A 25000-nucleotide genomic window follows, 5' to 3' on the forward strand; every position below is an offset into this window, starting at 1 on the left:
TATATATATTATATATATATATATATATATATATATATAAACATATATATATATATATATATATATATATATATATAAACTTATATATATATATATATAAACGTATATATATAATATATATAGAAACATATAAATATATATATAAACATATATAAATATATATATATATACACACACACACATGCACTCATACACACAAGGAAGCCAAGATGAATCAGTAGCAGAGAGAGGGGTGGGGTGGTTGTATAAATCAGAGATTAGTTTTTAGTGTTGTTTCATCAGAATTCATATAATGTTGTTCCAGTAACATTAGACAACTCCATATACCTCTTTTATATTTAACTAACACATGTAACATATAACCAATTTTATTAGTTGCTTTTAGCTGTTGTTTTTTTTGAAATTATTCCTAATGTTTTTTTTTTGTACAGATTCTACATCTCTTTCATGGCGCCTGCTTAAAAAGAATTTGTTTCTTTCTGAATTAGTCATCCACCCACCATGCTTTTTTTCTCTTTTTACCGAATGCCCTTTGCTCTTTAATGGCTGCTTCAATCATCTTCATTGTTTGATTGCCTTTGTCATGTTCTTTCACACTACAGTTATATAGAACACATTCCATCTATTCTGATAACTTTCTAATTCTTGCATTCATTTATTTAGGTTTTATTTATTTATATATTTATTTATTTTGAAATTTAAAGCAATGAATCTGCCAGAGGCATCTTGATTCAGGCTGACCTTTAAAAAGCTTACAACTCTAAGCTTTTCCTTTCTCTAGTTAAAAAAAAAAATATTAAAAAATAATATTAAAAAAAAGAAAAAAAAAACGGAACCCATAGTACTGGCAAAACGAAGAAAAAGCTAGAAGTCTACCTTCACAGAAACAACATCAAAACACATTGCACCTAGTGGGTGTTTTGTTGGAAACATTCAGATGTTTCATTCATTCATTCAGTCAGTCAAAATGAGTTGTTGTCAATGTATTGGTAAACTCTAGCAGTGTCCTCATTCCTTGTAGACAGAAGAACCGTCCCAACTTGAACATTGAAAAATCGATCGATTGTTTTCCATGTAAGATATTGATTGATTCACATATTCTTATAATAATGATAATAATAATAATAATAATAATAATAATAATAATAATGGTTCCAAATTTAGGCACAAGGCCAGCAATTTCAGGGAGGGGGTTAAGTCAACTACATTGGCCCCAGTATTCAACTGGTACTTATTTAATCAACACAAGGAGGAAAGACAAAGTCAAACTTGGCAGAATTTGAACTCAAAACATGGAAGTCAGATGAAATGCCGCTAAGCATTTTGCTCAGGGTGCTAACGATTCTGCCAGCTCACCACCTTGATAATAATAATAATAATAATAATAATAATAATAATAATAATGCACTGGAAGCTATGTCAACACTATGGAATAACACCAGAAAAATGATGGTATAGGCACATGCCAGAAAAGGTCACAGAAAATTAGAAAACAACAATACTATGGGATATGCAAATTCACACAGATAGAGAAATTAAGGCCAATAGGCCAGATATAGTTGTTAGAGATCATGAAGAAAAAAAAATGATTTCTAATTGATGTATCAATACCAACAGATGACAACATTTCTCTAAAAGAAATGGAGAAACTTTCAAAATACAAAGACCTGGAAATAGAGGTAAAAACAGAAACAATTCCTCTCATAGTGGGCACATTAGGTATGATAAAATATTCAGACAAGCACAAAGCAAAAACACCACAGCTAACAAATATATATAACATACAGAAAATAGCACTACTAGGCACCACACACATCCTATGTAAAGCACTTTCAATACAGTAACCATAAGAGCCTTACAGCAAATTACAGCACATGCCCAAGGCACACAGAGCTCTGCTCGGTAGTGCAGTGAAAGCACGTTATAAAAATAAAACTACTGAATAATAATAATAATAATAATAATAATAATAATAATTATAATCCTTTCTACCACAGGCACAAGGCCTGAAATTTGGGGGAGGGGATAGTCAATTATATTAACCTCAGTACCACACTGGTACTTACTTTATCAACCTCAAAAAGATGTGTATTTGCATATGTATAAGTGTGTGGTTTGTGTCTGTTAGCCTTGACTTTACATGGTTGTTGCAAACGAATGTCTTTCATTTCCAGTATTCTGCACAAAAATGTGTGGCCATGAGGAAATATTACCTTGCTTGGAAACAGGTGAGGGCTGGTGGCAGGAAGGAATGTCCAGCCATAGAAAATCTGCTTTGAAAAACTCTATCCAAGCATGGAAAAGTGGACATTAAAATGGTGATGATGATGATGACGCTGCACATGTATGTAGTCTGGCTCTTTACTGTCTGCATACTCACTGCAATTCTCAATTGTAACAATAATGTTTTTTTTTACAAGGCTATACAACTTAAAAGATGAATGTATTGAACTGAATGAAGTCAAGTATTCTAATATATATTTGATTATCCCTGGAAGGATTGAAAACTGTATGAACCCTAAAAGAAAGTGTATGAACCCTAAAAGAAAGGGAGTGTAAGATACTGTATAGCATCAAGACCAGATTTTCATATTTTTCTTTTACTTTTTCTTTCAGTCACTGGACTGTGGCCAAGCTGGAGCCTATTTCCTTGCAGGCTCTGATCAATCAAGCCGATTCCAGGACTTATTTTAAGTCTGGTACTTATTCTATTAGTCTCTTTTGACAAAATGCTAAGTTAAGGGGAAGTAAACAAACCAACTTCAGTTGTCAGGTGGTGAGCAAACACACACACACACACACGCATATATGATGGGTTTCCAGGGCTTCCACACAACACAATTTTATGTCAGCGAGATTCACTCACAAGGCATTGGTTAGCCTGGGGCTATAGTAGAAGGCCCAAGGTGCTGCACAGAGCGGAATGAACTTAAAACCATGGCATTGCAAAGCAAGCTTCTTAACCACCCAGCCATATATGCATCTATCTATAACATACACGCATCCTGTTATTCACTCACTCATTCTCTATCTCTCTCTCTCTATATATATATATATCTATCTATCTTTCTCTCTAAAAGGGAGGCCTGTTTTAAAAGAAAAGAATATGAAAGAAAAAGAAACACTGATGGAAGACAGATGATAGAATGGAAAAATGATCTGTATTTGGAATGTTAATATGAAAAGTTGGGTAATCCAGGAATATTGGGGTATGGAGAAGTGGGAATCATTCAATGGATTAATTCTGGTTTTCATTAGCACTTCCCATAGTTTTGAAGGGAATGCTTTGAGTGGAGGCAAAGGTAGACGAAACCATGGCTCGGCTCTTCAATAGTTGCTAACCAGAGTTGAGTCATGCATGTATTCATATGAGTAGCTTCATAAGAAGTTGATAGAAAGGAGACTAGTTACAAATGGGGTGGGAAAGGAGCAGATACAAGATTATGCATCAGATGACAGGGTAACCTTTCATGGTATGACTTGTGAATTTAGGTCCTTGTACTACTCGACAATGATCTTTGCTGGGAAACCTTTTTTCTTGTACTATGCAAGGAAAGGCATAGTCAGAGGCAGCACATCAAAAGACTGCGTTATCTGTAACAGAGGCAAAGCTAAACACTTTGAAAAGAAGGCAAATAGGAAAGTGTGATGTTCACATTTTTACCGTTTTTACAGAGGATGCTAGTGATATAAGTGAAATAAGCTGAACTAAAATGAGAGTCACAAACCAAAGTTAAAGAATCAGCTGAGAAATTATGGCCGTTTTACTAAGAATTTTTTCTTTTTTTTTTTTTCCAATTTTTAAAACTAAACAGATGAGATGAGGAGAAGCAACTGTATAACAAGCTGAACAAACAGTGTTGGGTTAGGGGTTATCGGGCTTGATTGCATGCAGGCAAGAAGAAATAAAAGAAATAAAAATAAAACATAAAAACGACAAAAGTGATGTTATATCTGGAGAAATTTCCTCTTTGAGAGAGGGACAGGCAGAAATATAAAGATAGCGAGAGAGAGAGGGAGGAGAGGAAAGAAAGAAAAAAAGAAAGAAAATACTGTTAATCTTGGTTTTAACCAATTGAGAGGGATATCATTAAAGAGTGCAGTAGAAATAGTTGAAAAGAAATTAAATAAAAGAAAGAAATGCTTATTAGACAACCTCAGTTTGACCTTTCAGCATTAAGGCAATGGGAAAAAAGCATTTAGAGAAGATTATTGTCAATAAGATTAGCTTGATCATAGCCGATTACTCTGCTTTAGATGCTAGCTGTACAGGATCTTCATTCTTGTAAATTAGATTCAGTAATGCATGGAAATAATAATAGCGATGATGATGATGATAATAAAATTACGAGGATAACAGTGAATATGATGATAACAATGATGATGATGATAACAATAATGATGAAAGCCTTCTCAACGATTTCTCATTTCTTGGATCATATTTCTCTGGAAATTTTGTCAGTTGAAAGAACTGACGCCTACATGAAAAATGATGGGAGATGAAAGAATATTGAATGTTGTTGTTACAGCTATTACAGTAATATGCCATTCAACCGTGGAACATTGAATGCCGTTATGCTAATGTGTCGTCAAGCCACAGAAGAAGCAGAATATTAAATTATGTTTTTTTTTTTATATATATATATAAAAGAAAAAAAACAAAAAACACACACCAAGTAATGACACCTCAGTTTCAAAGAAGGAAGAAATGGGAGGTTGAGATATTTGTATTTTTTTTTTTTTGAGGATATCAGTGATGTAAGTGATGTGGACCCTAAAAGGTTACTGAGAATCAAGTCAGGTACTTGTTTCACCGAAATGTCATTGACCACTTAACGCCGTTGAAATAATGCCTAACATTGTCATGTGGTTTTAAATTTGGTGACGGATTTAGATGATTAAAAGTAAAATGAAAAGCAAAGTCAACCCCAGAAGGATTTTAATTCAGAATCTAACTAAATTCCTTATAGAGAAAGATTTGGTAAATTAAACAAAAAATGAAGAGCAAAGTCAACCCCAGAAGGATTTTAATTCAGAATCTAACTAAATTCCTTATAGAGAAAGATTTGGTAAATTAAACAAAAAATGAAGAGCAAAGTCAACCCCAGAAGGATTTTAATTCAGAATCTAACTAAATTCCTTATAGAGAAAGATTTGGTAAATTAAACAAAAAATGAAGAGCAAAGTCAACCCCAGAAGGATTTTAATTCAGAATCTAACTAAATTCCTTATAGAGAAAGATTTGGTAAATTAAACAAAAAATGAAGAGCAAAGTCAACCCCAGAAGGATTTTAATTCAGAATCTAACTAAATTCCTTATAGAGAAAGATTTGGTAAATTAAACAAAAAATGAAGAGCAAAGTCAACCCCAGAAGGATTTTAATTCAGAATCTAACTAAATTCCTTATAGAGAAAGATTTGGTAAATTAAACAAAAAATGAAGAGCAAAGTCAACCCCAGAAGGATTTTAATTCAGAATCTAACTAAATTCCTTATAGAGAAAGATTTGGTAAATTAAACAAAAAATGAAGAGCAAAGTCAACCCCAGAAGGATTTTAATTCAGAATCTAACTAAATTCCTTATAGAGAAAGATTTGGTAAATTAAACAAAAAATGAAGAGCAAAGTCAACCCCAGAAGGATTTTAATTCAGAATCTAACTAAATTCCTTATAGAGAAAGATTTGGTAAATTAAACAAAAAATGAAGAGCAAAGTCAACCCCAGAAGGATTTTAATTCAGAATCTAACTAAATTCCTTATAGAGAAAGATTTGGTAAATTAAACAAAAAATGAAGAGCAAAGTCAACCCCAGAAGGATTTTAATTCAGAATCTAACTAAATTCCTTATAGAGAAAGATTTGGTAAATTAAACAAAAAATGAAGAGCAAAGTCAACCCCAGAAGGATTTTAATTCAGAATCTAACTAAATTCCTTATAGAGAAAGATTTGGTAAATTAAACAAAAAATGAAGAGCAAAGTCAACCCCAGAAGGATTTTAATTCAGAATCTAACTAAATTCCTTATAGAGAAAGATTTGGTAAATTAAACAAAAAATGAAGAGCAAAGTCAACCCCAGAAGGATTTTAATTCAGAATCTAACTAAATTCCTTATAGAGAAAGATTTGGTAAATTAAACAAAAAATGAAGAGCAAAGTCAAGCCCAGAAGGATTTTAAGCCCAAATGTCACTTGGAACCTCATGGAGAAGGAACCGATTGATTAAAAGAAAAATGAAGAGAAAAGTCAACCCAAGCAGGATTTTAAGTCAGAATGTCACCAAATACTACATGGAGAAGGAATTGGTTATTTTAAAGGAAAATGAGGAGCAAAGTCAACGTAAGCAGAATTTTAAGTAATGTCACTAAATACAACATGGAAATGAAATTGGTTAAGAAACAAATACAAAGCAGGATTTTAACCCTTTTGATACCAACATACCTGGTATCAAAATACTGCTGGTTTTATGATACAAGCTTCCTGTTTTAAGGTGACCCTAAATTAAAGCTTTCCACCAAAATTTCCTGTTTATTTCTGTTCCAAACATCAGCTTAATAAGGGCAAAATTATTTTACTAAATTATTATTTCCAACATTTATTAAAAGAAAACCAGTGTATTTTAAGAGAAACATGGCAACAAAAGGGTTAAATCAGAATTTGATTCCTGCAGTACCATTTTTGTCATTCATTATCTTCTTTGACAGTAAAAATACTTTAAGAACTGAGATAATTTCAAAAGAAAAAAAAAAAAATTTCTTCTTAGGCACAGATATGGCTGTGTGGTTAAGAAGCTCACTTTGCAACCCTATGGTTTTGGGTTCAGTCCCAACTGCATGGCATCTTATGTAGTAGTCGTCTACTCTATCTTCAAGTTGACCACTGCCTTGTGAGTAAATTTGGTAGATTGGAAACTGTGTGGAAGCTTCTGTGTGTGTGTGTGTGTGTGTGTGTGTGCATGTCCCACTCCCACTGCTTAACAACTAAGGTTGGGTTGTTTATGTCCCCGTAACTTAGTGATTTTGGTAAAAGAAACTGATAGAATAAGTACTGGGGTCAATTTGTTCATTTAAACCCTTTAAGGTGGTGCCTCAGCATGGCCACAGTCCAATCACAGAAACAATTAAAAGATAAAAGATAAAAGATTAACTTTGCAAAATTTTGGTGGAGAAACTATTGAATATTAGAATGATTGGATCCTGGATTGTTTTGTCTTTTTTATTTATTTATCAATTTCCAGGAAGATTTTCAGAAAACAAGGGCAGAACCAATACAATAAGTCATCAACAGTATTTAAAAGCCCCAATGCAGTACAAAAGCTGGTTGTGAAATCCTGTTATCTATTTAAGTCACCAAACTGTAATAACAAACCATTAACACAGTTTTGGTAAGGAGGGAAGAAAAATATTGGAATATCTTGCAAAGTAAGATTTCACTCTCTCCAGGATAGTGGAAACAATATCTGGCAGCTTTTCCAGATTTTGGCATAAAGCTTAATAAAATTTCAAACTGTACTGCATATCCATAAAGATCAACATTATGTTATTTATGGATGTAGTTATTTATGGATATAGAGGTCAATGAAAAGAAAGACCAAAAACTGTTATGAGAGATAGAAGTTAGAGAAGGAATAGACTTATAGCCATAGCTTCTGCTACCATTGTATTGATGATAGTGAACGACTAAGAATAAAATTACAGTTATATCCCAGAACCATAGAAAAATATTTAAGTAAGATTTTGTGATGGTGTTTATTTCATCTTTCAAAGCATTAAAGAAAACAATGTAGCAGATAGAAGAATGTTATGACAAAGGGTTTTGACTAAAAATGAATGCAACAAGAACAGCTTCATTATGTGGAATGAGACCCAAAACATTCATCAAATATTTTTTTTAACGAAAATAAAGAGCAATAATATAGAATTAAAAAAATATAAAGCATAGAAACTGTACACTATTTTATCTCTTCTGCCGTATCTGTTTATTATAGATACAGTATCTGTTTATTGTTTATAATACGAGAGACAAGTTGGTAGGGCAAGTATAAGAAAATTGGACAGATATTTTCAGCTGGTTAAGTTTGGTTTTCTAAAATAGATATCAATGATAAACTAAAAGCTGTAGTTTCTTAGGGAAGAGTGTCTCTCATCACCAAAATGTTGCACTCAAACACTTTGTCCAAATATTTATCCCTAAGACTGCAACAATGTCAAACTTTCTCGGTTTTTTTTCTTTTCTTTTTTTTTTTTTTGTTGTTAATACTTCTTAGCTTGCAGAATTCCCAAATAGTTTCAACCACCTCAACCTCTGCATTGTGAGAAACAGAATTTGAACTGACTCTAGATGTTCTTCCTCCACTAAATGAAAATGAGTAATTGAAAGTATGCTCAGCATTTACTTTTTGAATCTATAAATTACTCAAGCTTTACAGTATATTGACAATTTCCACAATGTATAATAGGCACAAGCATGGCCAAATCACATGGTTTTAGGTTCAGTCCCACGACATGGCACCTTGGGCAAGTGCCTTCTCTCATAGTCCCAGTTCAATCAAAGCCTTGTGAGTGGATCACTATCATGTAATCAGTGTTTTTGTTTCCACTCATCCATGACAACAAGCGATGGTTGATGACAGGAAGGACATCCAGCCACAGAAAATCCACCTCAACAAATACTGTCCAACCCATGCTAGCATAGAAAAGTAGATATTACGATGATGATGATGATGATGACAATGATGATGTTTCCCAACCTTCTGCTAGTCCAGCATCCCCTCGGTGATGACAAGTTAAAATGGTCAGCCCTCCTCCTTAAATGTTCTATACAGATATTCAAAGGCAAGTGAAGTTAAATTTGTATTTGTTACTTATACATTCCCAACATGCCCTCCATGTGTTAGTACCCCATGTTGAGAAACAATTGCATGGTAGATATACTCCTAACAGTTGCTTGAAGCTACATTTTAGCCTCATACAAAAAAAGGTAGTCTTCTAGCAAACCAAGACCATACATCAGTCTTAAAAAGGTAGGCATTATATTTTTGGTAAGCCAGTGTTATGACTTGGCTTTAATTCCCAGTTGTGGCTAAATTCCCTTGAGTTTATTTACATAATGTATGGCTTCAGGAAAGGCATGAATATCACAACTTTTATTCTCCTCAACCTGAAGTACATAGAGCTTTCCCCTTTGAAATATGTTTTTAACCACAAACGTCAAACAATGACAATTTTCCAAACATGTATGAGATAAATAGAACATTTTGTTTTTTCAATTTCTGAAATTTTCTAAAAACAAAAAAAAAGAGTTTGAAATGTTGCTTTATTCAAAAAACAAAAAATACAACCTATCATTCATTATAAACCATTCTCTTCTCTTTGTCTGCCATTTCTTATTGTATTCACATATTCACAAACAATACTGGATCTCTGCTCTGTACTTTCAATACCATATTCCACCCACAAGAAATCTCTCAGTTAACCAAAATTTCTTCATCATTACCATTACCGTTGCCATTGACACCATTATCATCATCATTGTCATCATCTCCATCATCATCATCATTCTCATGATCATCATCTTCATTTAATGAGAATGAAATATATGAATAATACACGAAAGTGTTAGATAGACTAGTGAGTAATTTATAAAGAGGCAAGAAAATATAAGTTGGAGTCATTCGGATGACATTAATGAAATTTATACATTGATTATCATTAGGTAAAATACAAAATGATAACTATTTGGCAAAAGAAAGATTATTAATAATAATGATAATAATAATAATAATAATAATAATAATAATAATAATGATAAAATTATGAGGTTAACACTGAATGCAATGATAATGAAATGATAATAACAGTGATGAAACACTTCTCAAAGACTTCCCAATCAATAATAATAATAATAATAATATAAAAAGAAGAAGAAGAACAACAACAACATTAATAATATATATATAATAGAAGAAAGAAAGAAAGAAAGAAATGTATTTTAAAATCCTCTAAGATCCAGTTATCCAGAAGAAATCACTTCTAACTTATTTTGCAAAGTAAAAAAACTAATTCTAATTTTGAGCTAACAAAACTTTCTAATTAAGTCTGTAAAAATGCTAATTCAGCAATGAATTTTTCCCCCTCAAATTAACCTCTTCTGTCTTGAAGTCATCATTAACACTGATTTAACAACCATTTTCCTCTATATTGGTAAGGTGTGGGTTGGATAGAAGCTATAGTTCAGTAAATCACAAGTCATTTCGATTCCATGCTATCTCATCTGCGAAGTCCAACATTTTGAGGCCAAACTACACAACTTCCAACGATGCCGTTTGCTGACAACACACAACACTTTTCACCCCATCGAGTATTCATTGATTGTTAAGTGGTGTTAAAAATTCTGTCTCCTTAAATGAGCAAGACATAGCTAGACAACTGACCAAGTAATCACATCAAAGGAGATCCTATGGTAGATTAATGACTTAGTAACTGATTACTATAATTGATGTATTTAATTTCATACCTTTCAGTTAAGAGTTCAGATTTGTATTGGAGTCATGCAGATATGGGTGTGTGGTTAAAAAGCTTGCTTTGCAACCAGGTGGTTTCAGGTTCAGTCTCACTGTGGGATATCTTGGGCAAGTGTCTTCTACCATAACCTCAGATTGACTAATGTTTTGCAAATAAATTTGGTAAACAGAAACTGTGTTGAAGGCAGCGAGCTGGCAGAATCATTAGCAAGCTGGGCGAAATGCTCAGCGGTATTTCGTCTGTCTTTACGTTCTGAGTTCAAATTCTGCCGAGGTCGACTTTACCTTTCATCCTTTCGGGGTCAATAAATTAAGTACCAGTTATGCACTGGGGTCGATGTAATCGTCTTAATACCTTTGTCTGTTCATGTTTGTCCCCTCTATGTTTAGCCCCTTGTGCACAATAAAGAAATAAGAAACTGTGTAGAAGCCTATTGTGTTTCAAATGAAAGAACGCACATGGTGTAATGTGATGAATATTTTAGAAATAAATGTTAAGTATGGTTGACAAGGTTTTAGTATGCTTTTCATACAGAAAGTGAAATCAATTGATTTTGGAATATACATATTCCTTACTTCTGTAGTTTATACAAGGTAAGCCTATTTCTGTTATATTCGTTGCACTCACCGTGTGTATTTTGAAAGTGAGTAATGTGTGGTTTTACAGTGATAACTCTTTTTATAGCAAGTGATATTTTAATATCCTACTGAATTTTGTTTGTATTTTTACCTATAAAGGTATAAACTTGCTAGCCACTTTATTATTACCATTATAATGATAATGATACCAATTTAATTATATATATATATATATATATATATATATATATATATATATATATATATATATATATATATACACACACACAAGGTGTGTAAGGTATTTGAGGACATACCTTTTTGGGGTCATTGCTGCATTTTTTGCTAATTCTGTATAATCTTTGTTTCAGAAAATAATGATGGCAGATACACAGCTTACTCATGAAATGAAGAGGCATTCTGTTATTGTGGTTATAAAGGCTGAGCATAGTGATTTAGAAATATCTCGAGTTTTAAAAATTGCCAGATCTTTCATCTGCAAAGTTTGTAAGGAGCTAGAGACTGAATATGGAAATGTATCACCAGTATCAAAGCAGAAAAAGCATTCTAAACGCTCTGAAATCATCAGAACACCTGAATTTATCCAGCAAGTTCAACAGACCATTGTTTCCAATCCCAGAAAGTCCATGGGGTCAATTGCAAAAAGTCTCCATATGTCAGAAGGAACAATCAGAAATGATGTCCACAAAGACATCAGATATAAGTTTTATATGATGAGGGAAGGTCAATTTGTTAGAAAAAGCAAAAGAAAATCACTACATCAGAGCTAAAAGGCTCTTAAACAAACTGGAAAATCCAGCAGATTTGATTGGCTTTTCTCAAATGAGAAAAACTTTGACCAAGATCAAAAAGTTAACAGAAGAAATGACAGATGGTTACGTGCAGACCCTTCTGAAGTTCCAAGTGTTATGCATACAAAATTTCCTGCAACTGTCATGGTTTTAGGGGTTGTCAGCAATGAAGAACATGTGATGCCACCTTACTTCTTTCCACAAGGCCTTACATTGAGGTCTTGGGAATAATTGTTAAGCTCTGGATAGACAGTGTGTACAATGGAAGGCCATATGTGTTTCAGTAAGACTCTACACTATCACACATGGCTCTAGTAACACAGGAATGGATGGCTGAAAATTTTCATGATCACATAACCCCTAACATTTGGCTTCCTAATTTCCAGATTTCAATCCATTGGACTATTACATAAAAAGCACCAGTGCTGATGCCATATTGAAGCTCTTATGCTGATGATGTCATAGAAAAAGCACCCAGTTCATTCAGTAAAGCGGTTGGCATTAGAAAAGGCACCCAGTCATAGAAGCCATGCCAAAACAGACAATTGAAGCCTGGTGCAACTTCAGTGCACACCTGTACATGTCTAGTCCTCTACTCAGTGGAGATGAACAAACCAACACCAGTCAAGAGGTGGTGGGGGACAAACACAACACGCATGTGAAAACATGCATGCATACACATATATGTAGATATGTATAGAACGGGTTTGTTTCAATTTCTGTCCATCAAGGAATATAGTAGAAGACATTTGCCCAAGGAACCATGCAATAGGACTGAACCCCAAGCCATATGATTGAGGAACAAGTTTCTTAACCACACAATCTGTGGCTGTGTGGTTAAGATTTAGCCTCTATTGATGTGTTGTTATCTAATTCCAGGCCAACCATTATAGGATGGACCTATAATTAAAGGTACTCTAGCTATGACTACACATATCATTCCAGAACACATTGTTCGTTATATCTTTTCCATTTTTTCTTCATTCAGGATGGTAGGATGTGATTTGAAACACATCATGCTGCTATTTCTAGCAGAGAGAGAGGGAGAGAGAGAGAGAGAGAGAGAGAGAGAGAGAGAGAGAGAGAGAGAGAGACCGTTATCTTGGCATATGTAACAATGGAAAGTGCATATAAAAACTGCTGAAAAATCAATCTCATTTTACGAATCACATTTCTACAAATGTATCTAGATAATTCCACTAATCCAAGTCTTAGGTCACCATATGGTAGGAACAAGATGAGAGTAAATTCCCAAAAGCAAAAAAAAATGGCAAAAACGCAAAGTCCTTCCTGCATGATTATAGATATTAGCAACTAAACAACAATAAGAAAAGAAAAAAGAAAACAAAACAAAACAAACAAAAAAGAAACCAGCAAACTAATGGAAAATCCCAAAGCAGTGAGACGGTATAGTAAGATGTTATTTCCAATGGCTATGTTTTGGTTACTAAGAAGAAATAAGTGGTATATTGCGAGGAAAGACGGCATAGGTAGGATAAATAAAATAGCATTGGTTGGAAGAGAGAGGAAAACTTCATATTTATTAAAAAAGTACAACATATTTTAGATCTTTGTAAGAACAGGGAATCACAAATGCTATAATGTGTGTGTGTACAAACATACACATATAAATGTATGTACATATACATGTACATAAACACACACACACACTTGCATATACATACATATACACACAACACATACATATACATATATATATATTTATATATGCATACATATATAAATATACATACATAAATACATTACATACATAAATAAATATACATACATATATAAATATACATACATAAATAAATATACATACATAAACATACGTACATGCATAGATTTACACACACATACATTCATAAAAGGCAGAGAGAGGTAACATTTCTAGATTTTTTACTTCTATATTGATCTTCACTGCAAGTATAGGAAAAGATTAATCAGATATTCATGTATTTTATATACATTTAATTCCCATTGATACATCATATGATTGTCTTCAGGCTCCAAATTTTGAAAATATTTTCTCAACAGGTCATCATATTGGCAGTTTTAAAATTCTTTTAAAAAAAAAAAATTTTATCCATCTCCTCAGCGGTTTTATTCTGATAAGGCATCTGAGAAATATGGAACTATTCTTAAACATTGTCCTAATGTTAAATCAAAGAAAGAAAGAGACCAAGAAGTAGTGGGGTAGAAGAATTGGTAAGTGTAAAAGAAACAGCTTAGCTTTATATGGAAAGCATTTTGTTTCCAGCACACTAGGGTGGATTTCTGATTCCTATAAACTTGAAAAAAACAAAAAGACAAAAAAAAACAAAAACAACAACAACAACAACAATCATATGCAAGTGGGTAAAATATGTGTTTGGGTAATACATCATTTTGTCAATACTTAAGCATTTTATTTGTCTGAAACACAAAGATAAGAAATACAAATACACAACAATATATATATATATATATATATATATATATATATATGTGTGTGTGTGTGTGTGTGTGTGTGTGTGTGCGTGTGTGTGTGTGTGTGTGTAGGTGTGTATGTATGTGTGTATATATATATATGTGTATATATATATATATATATATATATATAACAATACAAAAACCAAATAAAAAAAACATCATGGGACATTATGGCAGCAACATACTAAGATGTCATAAACAACTGATACAAAACAAACATTTTTCATTTCAATATTTTTCCATTGGCTTGTTGGCTTCTGAAAGTACAGATTATTTTTATGGATAGAATTACAGCTAATAAATAAATACATAGATAAATAAATAAATATATAAGCTTCGGAAACAACAAGCTGCCAGAAACATCAGATAGTGTAATCTATTTAGAAATACCTTCTAAGTTAAAATTGCCAGACATTCCATAAAAGTTTATGTATGGTGCTAAACATATTTGAACTCTCTGAAACGAGTACAGTTTGTACAGTGAAGTGTTTCAATATCAGTTGGTTACAATTTTTCAGTGTATTTAAAGCTGTTTACCTACATCCCCTGAATAGTTTTTTGAAATAATTATACAATAGCATAGCTCTATTTAGCACTATCATCATCATCATCATCATCGTTATCACTACAGTTGCCTTTACTACTTCCAATACTAGCACCACCAACCAGTAGAACAAACAACATTTACACAAACGCTTATCCAATATTGATTGCTTCATAGTGTAAAGCCTAAGTCCTCCACTCCCATTTAACTACCTCATATCAAATTTTCCTTGGTCTAATGCTTCTCTTCTAATTTTCACACTTTTTCACATCACATGTCCACAACAGTGTAATTATCACTCGACTACACACAATGCTTCTAATATCGATCATTTGGTCAACTCATTCACATGCAATCTAAATCTTAAGTTCACACAGCATATCCAATAAATCATATTTGGATCACTTATCTACCTTCCCTGCTCTTATAATGTAGCACTTATAACAACATCATAAGGGCAAAAGTTCACCAAACTAATACAGTCACCTAGAACCAGCAAAGGTGTTTACCTACTTCTAAGTAGCAATAAATTTCACAACAAATTCCCTAAAACTGGAAACTACATACTTGGTTTTGGACCTGATACAGAATTCCTATCAATAAAGACAGCCTACTCTCAGCAAGAACAAGAGTGAGACAATGAAGACCATTTTACATTTGATAAAGCTGTGACAAAGTACTATAATGGTACATGACCCTAGTGCAAAGTTCATGCTACCAATGGTGATTGCCTTTCAGCAGCGGTAGCATCAGCAGCAGCAGCTCCTTTCCAAATAAGTTACCATTTGTTTTATAACTAACTTTTACCTGTTTTCAATGTCGTATCTACACTTATGCCCTGATTGCTTTGTCTTGTATATTATCAGGTTCTTACTACTCCATTCTAGTTTTAGCATTGCATTCTCTGATAATATGGTTGGCTTTTTTTCATTCTTGGTCAATGGAAATAGACATTGCAGAAACAGTAACTTAACAATTTTTACAGTGTATAAGCTATTTCAAGAAGCAAGTGCCTGACCTCAGGTACACCTACCACCTCTCCACTTATGGATAGGCCATGAAGGAAAGACAAGTCAATACACTCCCAACATTTATGAAGCTGCAAGGGATGCCAGATATCGGTTAATTAAAACTGTACATATTTGCCTTGGAGTCCCCGCCTCTAAATTTTCTGCAGAGGCTTACTCCCTTAGCCTTTTTAATACTCACTAAATTACTCCACAAGGCAGTATGCACTTATTATTATTTGGTCCTTCAGCTTGTATTGATCTAGTGCAACAAGTACCATGTGTCTAGTAGTTATCAAGATGCAGGATTTGTATGGAGCTACATTCTCTTAGATGAGCAACTAAATATATTGAGAGTTAAAGAAATGCACCACTACCACCATAAACTAAATTAACATTATTCTAGATACTATACTATAGGGCGGCAAGCTGACAGAATCGTTAGCATGTTGGGCGAAATGCTTAGCGATATTTTGTCTGCCATTATGTTCTGAGTTCAAATTCCACATAGGTTGACTTTGTCTTTCATCCTTTCGGGGTTGATTAAATAAGTATCAGTTATGCACTGGGGTCGATGTAATCGACTTAATCCCTTTGTCTGTCCTTGTTTGTCTCCTCTATGTTTAGCACCCCTGTGGGCAATAAAGAAAGAAATATTATTCTAGATATAATCTCCAACAAAGATTTGAAACTGTCCTGTACTAAGTATAGTAAAAGTCAAGTTGAGCAGCATAAAACAACATCTCTTGAAATCTTACATGTCAATTTCAAGAATAAGAATGTAAAGAACTGTTAGTTCTGAGAAAAGGTCAACAAAAATCTAAATTTAGAATTTATCAAAATATTTTTAGAGTCTGTTGCAGTGAGAGAAAATTGAAAGGTTATATTATTTTTTATCGAGATAAATATGAAGATCAAGGATTGATTCTTTGTATTCCTGCAAGGAATTTTAACTAAACGACACAAAAATAAACTAATTTTTAACTTACTAAATTTGGTTTGTATTGATCTGGTGAAAATAAAAGGTTTATTTTGAAAGATGAGCTGATAATATTTTACCATAAGATTTAATCATCTGTTTTCTACATCAGGCAAAAAAAAAAAAACTATCTAAAGAATTCAAAACAATGGTTACTAATCAAATTGGGTTATACAAGTACACAGGAGTTTTAATTAACAAAAAATAAACTGTAAGCAAAATGAATAACAAGATATAAAGACTTCTCATAACAACAGTCTGAATTAAAATTAAAGTTGTTAATGAAAAAATCATCATCATCATTGTCATTCTAATGCCCCTTTTTTATGCCATCATGGGTTTGATGGGTTTGCCATGAAACATATCAACGAATATCTTGGTCTTTTTGTTATTAAAATTTTTTTTTGTGAAGCTCATCCTAAGATCTAACTGTACAACTCATACTTTTCTCGATCTTTCTCTCCCACAAACATTCCACCTCCAACAACACACAGTACCACCTGTTTCCTAAGTTGAAAGAACATTTAGCTGGAATGCACTTCAGCAATGACAACGAGGTGAAAGACGAGGTTCAATGCTTCCACAACGACATGGTGGTGACCTGGTATCACATGGGCATGCAAAAACTGCCCCACTGATTTCTGAATATTTTTGGAGACCTTACTTTTGGGGTTACTCTCATGTGTGTGTGTGTGTGTGTGTGTGTGTGTGTGTGTGTGTGTGTGTGTGTGTGTGTGTGTGTGGGTGTGTGTGGGTGTGTGCAAATTTAGGGAATGGAGCAGGTAAAATCTAGGCTACATATGTTTCCTAGCTAGCAGAACTTTGGAAGTAGTAATTACTCAATGAGGGGTACTCCCCGAGTTACGCATCAGGCTGAAGATACCTTAGTTTAAATGAAGGTTGCATTGTTGTCAAGAGATCCTGAGTTAACTTGCAGGAAATTTGATTGAAAATCATTTTTATTTGCATTGACAGCAACAAGGATTACTAACTATGAACTACAAAATAATTTTTTACAGCTTATTGAGCTTTGATATGGGAAAAATTTACAACCTTCTGCCCCAATAAACCACTATTGTTCCCAAAAGTTATTTTTTATATCGTCTATGGACTGCTCGAGGCTTACAAACTTCCTACACCCGGATCCTTGGATCTCACTTTCATATATATATATATATATATATATATATATATATATATATGTATATACATATATACTCTCTTTACTATTTTACTTGTTTCAGTCATTTAACTACGGCCATGCTGGAGCACCGCCTTTAGTCGAGCAAATCGACCTCAGGTCTTATTCTTTGTAAGCCTAGTATTTATTCTATTGGTCTCTTTTGCTGAACCGCTAAGTTATGGGGACATAAACACGCCAGCATCGGTTGTCAAACGATGTTGGAGGGACAAACACACACATATATAAATACATATACATATATACGACGGGCTTCTCTCAGTTTCTGTCTACCAAATCCACTCACAAAGCTTTATTCGGCCTGAGGCTATAGTAGAAGACACTTGCCCAAGGTGTCACGCAGTGGGACTGAACCCGGAACCATGTGGTTGGTAAGCAAGCTACTTACCACACAGCCACTCCTGCACCTATATATATATCAAGAATTACAGCGTGATGTGCTGCTTGACTGGTCCCCCCCCCCCTCTCTCTCTCTCTCTCTCTCTTTATATATATATATGATGATGATGATGATGATCTTTTCTCCCGCCATGCCTCTGTCTACCCCTCCATCCTCTCTCTCTCCCCTTCGTAGTTTTTCCTTTAAGGTCTTCAGGTTCTGGCTATATATAAATGAGAAACCCATTCTAAATTATCTCGCTGACGTACTATGACGAAATACCCAAGATGCAGATAAGATAGAGATTTTTATTTATTTACGGCCTCAAACATCTCAATACCTTGCGCTTTAGTTTTTTTCCCTTATTATTTATCTTGTTTCTCTCCATGAAATTCAATTGAATTCAGTTGTTGTCTTAAATTCATGCTTATTCATTTTCTAAGCTTCCTAAATTCATGCTACGTTATATTCTAATCACCCAGAATTCATTGCTCTTTTAAAAAATTACGATTTATGCAATGTTGTCTCTCAAATATTTAAAATCTACAATTAAGAGCCCTCTCTACTCGCTGGCGGTACCTACCCACCACCACTACCCATTTTCCTTTATTCAAAAATTCTTATCGCTCCTTAAAATTATGGCTTTTAAGTGTTGATTTCTCAGCCCAAGAATTACAGCGTGATGTGCTGCTTGACTGGTCCCCCCCCTCTCTCTCTCTCTCTCTCTCTTTATATATATATATGATGATGATGATGATGATCTTTTCTCCCGCCATGCCTCTGTCTACCCCTCCATCCTCTCTCTCTCCCCTTCGTAGTTTTTCCTTTAAGGTCTTCAGGTTCTGGCTATATATAAATGAGAAACCCATTCTAAATTATCTCGCTGACGTACTATGACGAAATACCCAAGATGCAGATAAGATAGAGATTTTTATTTATTTACGGCCTCAAACATCTCAATACCTTGCGCTTTAGTTTTTTTCCCTTATTATTTATCTTGTTTCTCTCCATGAAATTCAATTGAATTCAGTTGTTGTCTTAAATTCATGCTTATTCATTTTCTAAGCTTCCTAAATTCATGCTACGTTATATTCTAATCACCCAGAATTCATTGCTCTTTTAAAAAATTACGATTTATGCAATGTTGTCTCTCAAATATTTAAAATCTACAATTAAGAGCCCTCTCTACTCGCTGGCGGTACCTACCCACCACCACTACCCATTTTCCTTTATTCAAAAATTCTTATCGCTCCTTAAAATTATGGCTTTTAAGTGTTGATTTCTCAGCCCAAGAATTACAGCGTGATGTGCTGCTTGACTGGTCCCCCCCCTCTCTCTCTCTCTCTCTCTCTTTATATATATATATGATGATGATGATGATGATCTTTTCTCCCGCCATGCCTCTGTCTACCCCTCCATCCTCTCTCTCTCCCCTTCGTAGTTTTTCCTTTAAGGTCTTCAGGTTCTGGCTATATATAAATGAGAAACCCATTCTAAATTATCTCGCTGACGTACTATGACGAAATACCCAAGATGCAGATAAGATAGAGATTTTTATTTATTTACGGCCTCAAACATCTCAATACCTTGCGCTTTAGTTTTTTTCCCTTATTATTTATCTTGTTTCTCTCCATGAAATTCAATTGAATTCAGTTGTTGTCTTAAATTCATGCTTATTCATTTTCTAAGCTTCCTAAATTCATGCTACGTTATATTCTAATCACCCAGAATTCATTGCTCTTTTAAAAAATTACGATTTATGCAATGTTGTCTCTCAAATATTTAAAATCTACAATTAAGAGCCCTCTCTACTCGCTGGCGGTAACCCGCCCTCCCACCCCCTCCACCGGAAGTTCATTCGTCTGTCATCCCACCCCCTCCACCGGAAGTTCATTCCTCTGTCATCCCACCCCCTCCACCGGAAGTTCATTCCTCTGTCATCCCACCCCCTCCCACCGGAAGTTCATTCCTCTGCCATCCCACCCCCTCCACCGGAAGTTCATTCCTCTGTCATCCCACCCCCTCCACCGGAAGTTCATTCCTCTGACATCCCACCCCCTCCACCGGAAGTTCATTCCTCTGCCATCCCACCCCCTCCACCGGAAGTTCATTCCTCTGTCATCCCACCCCCTCCACCGGAAGTTCATTCCTCTGTCATCCCACCCCTCCACCGGAAGTTCATTCCTCTGTCATCCCACCCCCTCCACCGGAAGTTCATTCCTCTGTCATCCCACCCCTCCACCGGAAGTTCATTTCTCTGTCATCCCGCCCCCTCCACCGGAAGTTCATTCCTCTGTCATCCCACCCCTCCACCGGTAGTTCATTCCTCTGTCATCCCACCCCTCCACCGGAAGTTCATCCCTTTGTCATCCTGTCAACCTCGGCTGTCTCCCGGAACCCATCTAGTGGCCTTGGCCATCCTCTCCCCTACCTTTGGGTAGCGCATTAAGGTTGAGAAATGTTTGCAGGTTGTAGGTAATGTTTTGCTTATGAATTCTTCCAATTGCAAGTTTTCTTTTCAGGTACACGACACTGCTTTTCCTCTTCCCAGGCTACAGGCCCACACCCCCAACACCCATACTGTTAGGATTGGCACTCTCAACGTCGGCACGCTGAAAGGTAGATCTGGTGAAATTGTTGAGATGCTTGAACGGAGATGCGTAGATATGTGCTGCATCCAGGAAGTAAGATGGAGAGGAGGTTCTGCAAGGTTCCTCACAGGCAAAGAACACAGGTACAAGATTTTCTGGGCAGGGAACACTGACGGGGTCGGGGGCGTAGGAATACTTCTAGCGGAGAAATGGGTGGATAAGGTAATCGAGGTCGTTAGAGTAAGTGACAGAGTACTTAAGATCAGACTAGTGCTTCATCATAGATTAGCTACTGTCATCTCAGCCTATGCACCTCAACCTGGGCTACCAGATGGTCTGAAAGACCAATTCTATGACACCCTCTTGCAAACTACCTCGTCGACGAGTGACAGGGACCTTCTCTTTGTGGCTGGAGACTTCAACGGTCATGTCGGACGTCGTGCTGGGGGCTTCCATGGCATACATGGAGGCTATGGCTTCGGTTCCCGCAACGAGGAGGGAACCAGACTGCTGGAGTTCTGTGATGCAACCAATCTTATGGTCTGCAATACCAACTTCAGGAAACCTGCCAGTCACCTAGTCACCTACCGCTCCGGCAGACACTCTAGCCAAATCGACTACATCCTCGCCAGAAATAGGGAAAGAGGGCGGCTTATAAATGCCAAAACCTACCCTGGCGAAGAATGTACCCCACAACATAGATTAGTAGTTAGCGACTTTGGGATCAAGGCAAAATGGGTGCCCAGAATTAGACAGGCTTGGAGAAGAAGGGTGTGGAAGCTTAAAGACCCTGCAAACGGACAGAGACTTAGAGACAAGTTACTTGAAGCATTTAACGAAATAGAAGGGGATATAGCATCATACAACGTGGAAGACAATTGGAGATTTCTGCGGGACAACCTGTTGAAAGCCACCGACCAGATTTGTGGGTGGTGTAAGGTCCCCTCCCAACCCAGAGTAACGTGGTGGTGGAACAAGGAGGTAGACAGGGCTATTAGACAAAAGAAACAAGCTTGGAAGGACTGGAAGAACGGTGGTAGCAGGGAATTGTACCAATGTGCCAGAAGGGAGGCTAGGCGACAGGTTTATTTAGCCAGAGGGGAAGCAGATAAGGAAAGATTTGCCAATGTTCTGCGCCGTGAGGACCAAAGACTCGAGGTATTTCGGGTTGCAAGACAGTGTAGGAGAGAGAATAGTGATGTTGTAGGAGAGAAATGTGTTCGCATGGATGATGGTACGCTTGCATTAAATGAGGATGCAAAGAAAGAGGTCTGGAGATGCCACTACGATAGATTGCTTAATAAAGAGAATGAATGGGAGAAAGAGAGCCTGCCTTATGTCGACCCAATAGAGGGACCAGCTATCCGAGTTGATAGTACCAGGGTAGATAAAGCAATTAAGAGTATGAAGACCGGGAAAGCCCCCGGCCCATCAGGAATCACTGCAGAGATGCTCAAAATATCTGGCAGTGTTGGCTATAGCCTAGTCACCCGTATTACGAACCAGGTGATACACGAAGGAGTCATACCCTATGACTGGTGTAGCAGCATCATAGTCAACTGCTACAAAGGTAAAGGGGACGCTTTAGATACAAATAATTACAGAGGCATCAAGCTGTTAGATCAGGTTATGAAAGTTACAGAGAGGGTCATAGCCCAACTAATTAGGGAGCGAATCAATTTAGATGAGATGCAGTTTGGGTTCGTGCCAGGTAAAAGCACTACTGATGCCTTATTTCTAGTGAGACAGTTGCAAGAGAAATACCTAGCCAAGGATAAACCTCTGTACCTGGCTTTCGTTGACATGGAGAAAGCCTTTGACAGGGTCCCCCGATCCCTTATCTGGTGGTCAATGAGGAAACTTGGGATAGAAGAATGGCTAGTGAGAGCTGTGCGAGCCATGTACAGAGATGCGGCCAGTAAGGTGAGGGTTGGAAATGAGTACAGCAATGAATTCCGGGTAGAGGTAGGGGTCCACCAAGGTTCCGTCCTCAGCCCCCTATTATTTACCATAGTCCTCCAGGCAATCACAGAGGAGTTCAAGACAGGTTGCCCCTGGGAGCTCCTCTATGCTGATGACCTTGCCCTAATTGCGGAGTCACTATCAGAACTAGAGGAGAAGTTTCAGGTGTGGAAGCAAGGTCTAGAATTGAAGGGCCTTAGAGTCAACCTAGCTAAAACCAAAATCCTAATAAGTAGGAAGGTAGATAAAACACAAACCCCTTCAGGTAGATGGCCCTGCTCAGTATGTAGAAAAGGAGTAGGTAGTAACTCTATAAGATGTACCCGGTGCAAGCTATGGACACATAAGAGGTGCAGCAACATCAAAGGCAGGTTAACTAGCAAGTTAGTTTTTGTTTGTGGCAGATGTTCAGGTGCAATAAAGACTGCAAACAAACAGGAAACAACTTCTATCTCATTCCAGGGTGAAAAACTAGAGGTAGTCGATAGCTTCCGCTATCTGGGCGACCAAGTTAGTAGTGGGGGTGGGTGCGCTGAAAGTGTAGCTGCTAGAATAAGAATAGCCTGGGCAAAGTTTAGAGAGCTCTTACCCCTGCTGGCGACAAAGGGACTCTCACTCAGAGTAAAAGGCAGACTGTATGACGCATGCGTACGAACAACCATGCTACATGGCAGTGAAACATGGGCTGTAACTGCTGAGGACATACGTAAGCTCGCAAGGAATGAAGCCAGTATGCTCCGTTGGATGTGTAATGTCAATGTGAATACCCGTCAGAGTGTAAGTATCTTGAGAGAAAAGCTGAACATTAGAAGCATCAGTTGTGGCGTGCAAGAGAGACGATTGCGCTGGTATGGACATGTGGTGAGAATGGAGGAGGATAGCTGCGTGAAAAAGTGCCACACCCTAACAGTTGAGGGAACCCGTGGAAGAGGTAGGCCCAGGAAGACCTGGGCTGAGGTGGTGAGGCAAGACCTTCGTACATTGGGCCTCACCGAGGCGATGACTACGGACCGAGACCTTTGGAAATGGGCTGTGCGTGAGAAGACCCGGCAAGCCAAGTAAGATCGTTGCCAGTGCCCCTGGACTGGTTCTTGTGCGGGTGGCACATGAGATGCACCATTTTGAGCGTGGCCGTTGCCAGTACCGCCTGACTGGCTCCTGTAGGATTTTCGAGCGAGATCGTTGCCAGTGCCCCTGGACTGGCTTGTGCGGGTGGCACATAAAAGACACCATTTCGAGCGTGGCCGTTTTCGTGCGGGTGACACGTAAAAGCACCCACTACACTCTCTGAGTGGTTGGCGTTAGGAAGGGCATCCAGCTGTAGAAACTCTGCCAAATCAGACTGGAGCCTGGTGTTGCCATCCGGTTTCACCAGTCCTCAGTCAAATCGTCCAACCCATGCTAGCATGGAAAGCGGACGTTAAACGATGATGATGATGATGATATATACACAATTCCATCATCAAAGCTACAAGATAATGTATGATTAATTAAAAACAATGAGAATCATCGTTTGTGAACTCACTGTTTGCACGGAGTACAAACATAAGGTAGTAGGAATTGTTTACTCTGACTATTGTTATCTCACTTGAAATACAGCATCAGTTGTCCCAGATTCTGGTCCAAATATGAACGTGTGTCATCACCATCATATTCAAGCTAAACTTAACATTATTGTAATTCAGTTACACTGAAAACTTGTTCCAACAGATTGAGGTTGCTGTCTTTATATTCTCTCCTCCGTGTCTTTTCACTTGTAGAAAATGGCAATGCTGCTGCTACTATGTAGTTGTCAGGAATAACACCTTACCTGCACCAAGATTTAATTTAGAATGGAATCATAGTAAGAATATATACTACAATTAAAAATAAACATCCTTTTCAAAATATATAAATTTAATTTAAAATAAACACGAGATATATTTTTCTAAATTTCCGATTAAAAGAAAATTA

General features: G+C 36.3%; 1 protein-coding gene across 1 annotated transcript in view; it reads right to left on the minus strand.

Moving 5' to 3' along the window:
* The window catches only part of LOC106875733 (uncharacterized), a 320818-nt gene that overhangs the window by 220562 nt on the left and 75256 nt on the right, over nucleotides 1-25000 (minus strand). The gene's annotated exons all lie outside the window — the stretch shown is intronic.

The sequence above is a fragment of the Octopus bimaculoides genome, chromosome 11, assembly GCF_046866305.1.
Source record: "Octopus bimaculoides isolate indiv1 chromosome 11, ASM4686630v1, whole genome shotgun sequence".
In the NCBI taxonomy this organism is placed as follows: domain Eukaryota; kingdom Metazoa; phylum Mollusca; class Cephalopoda; order Octopoda; family Octopodidae; genus Octopus; species Octopus bimaculoides.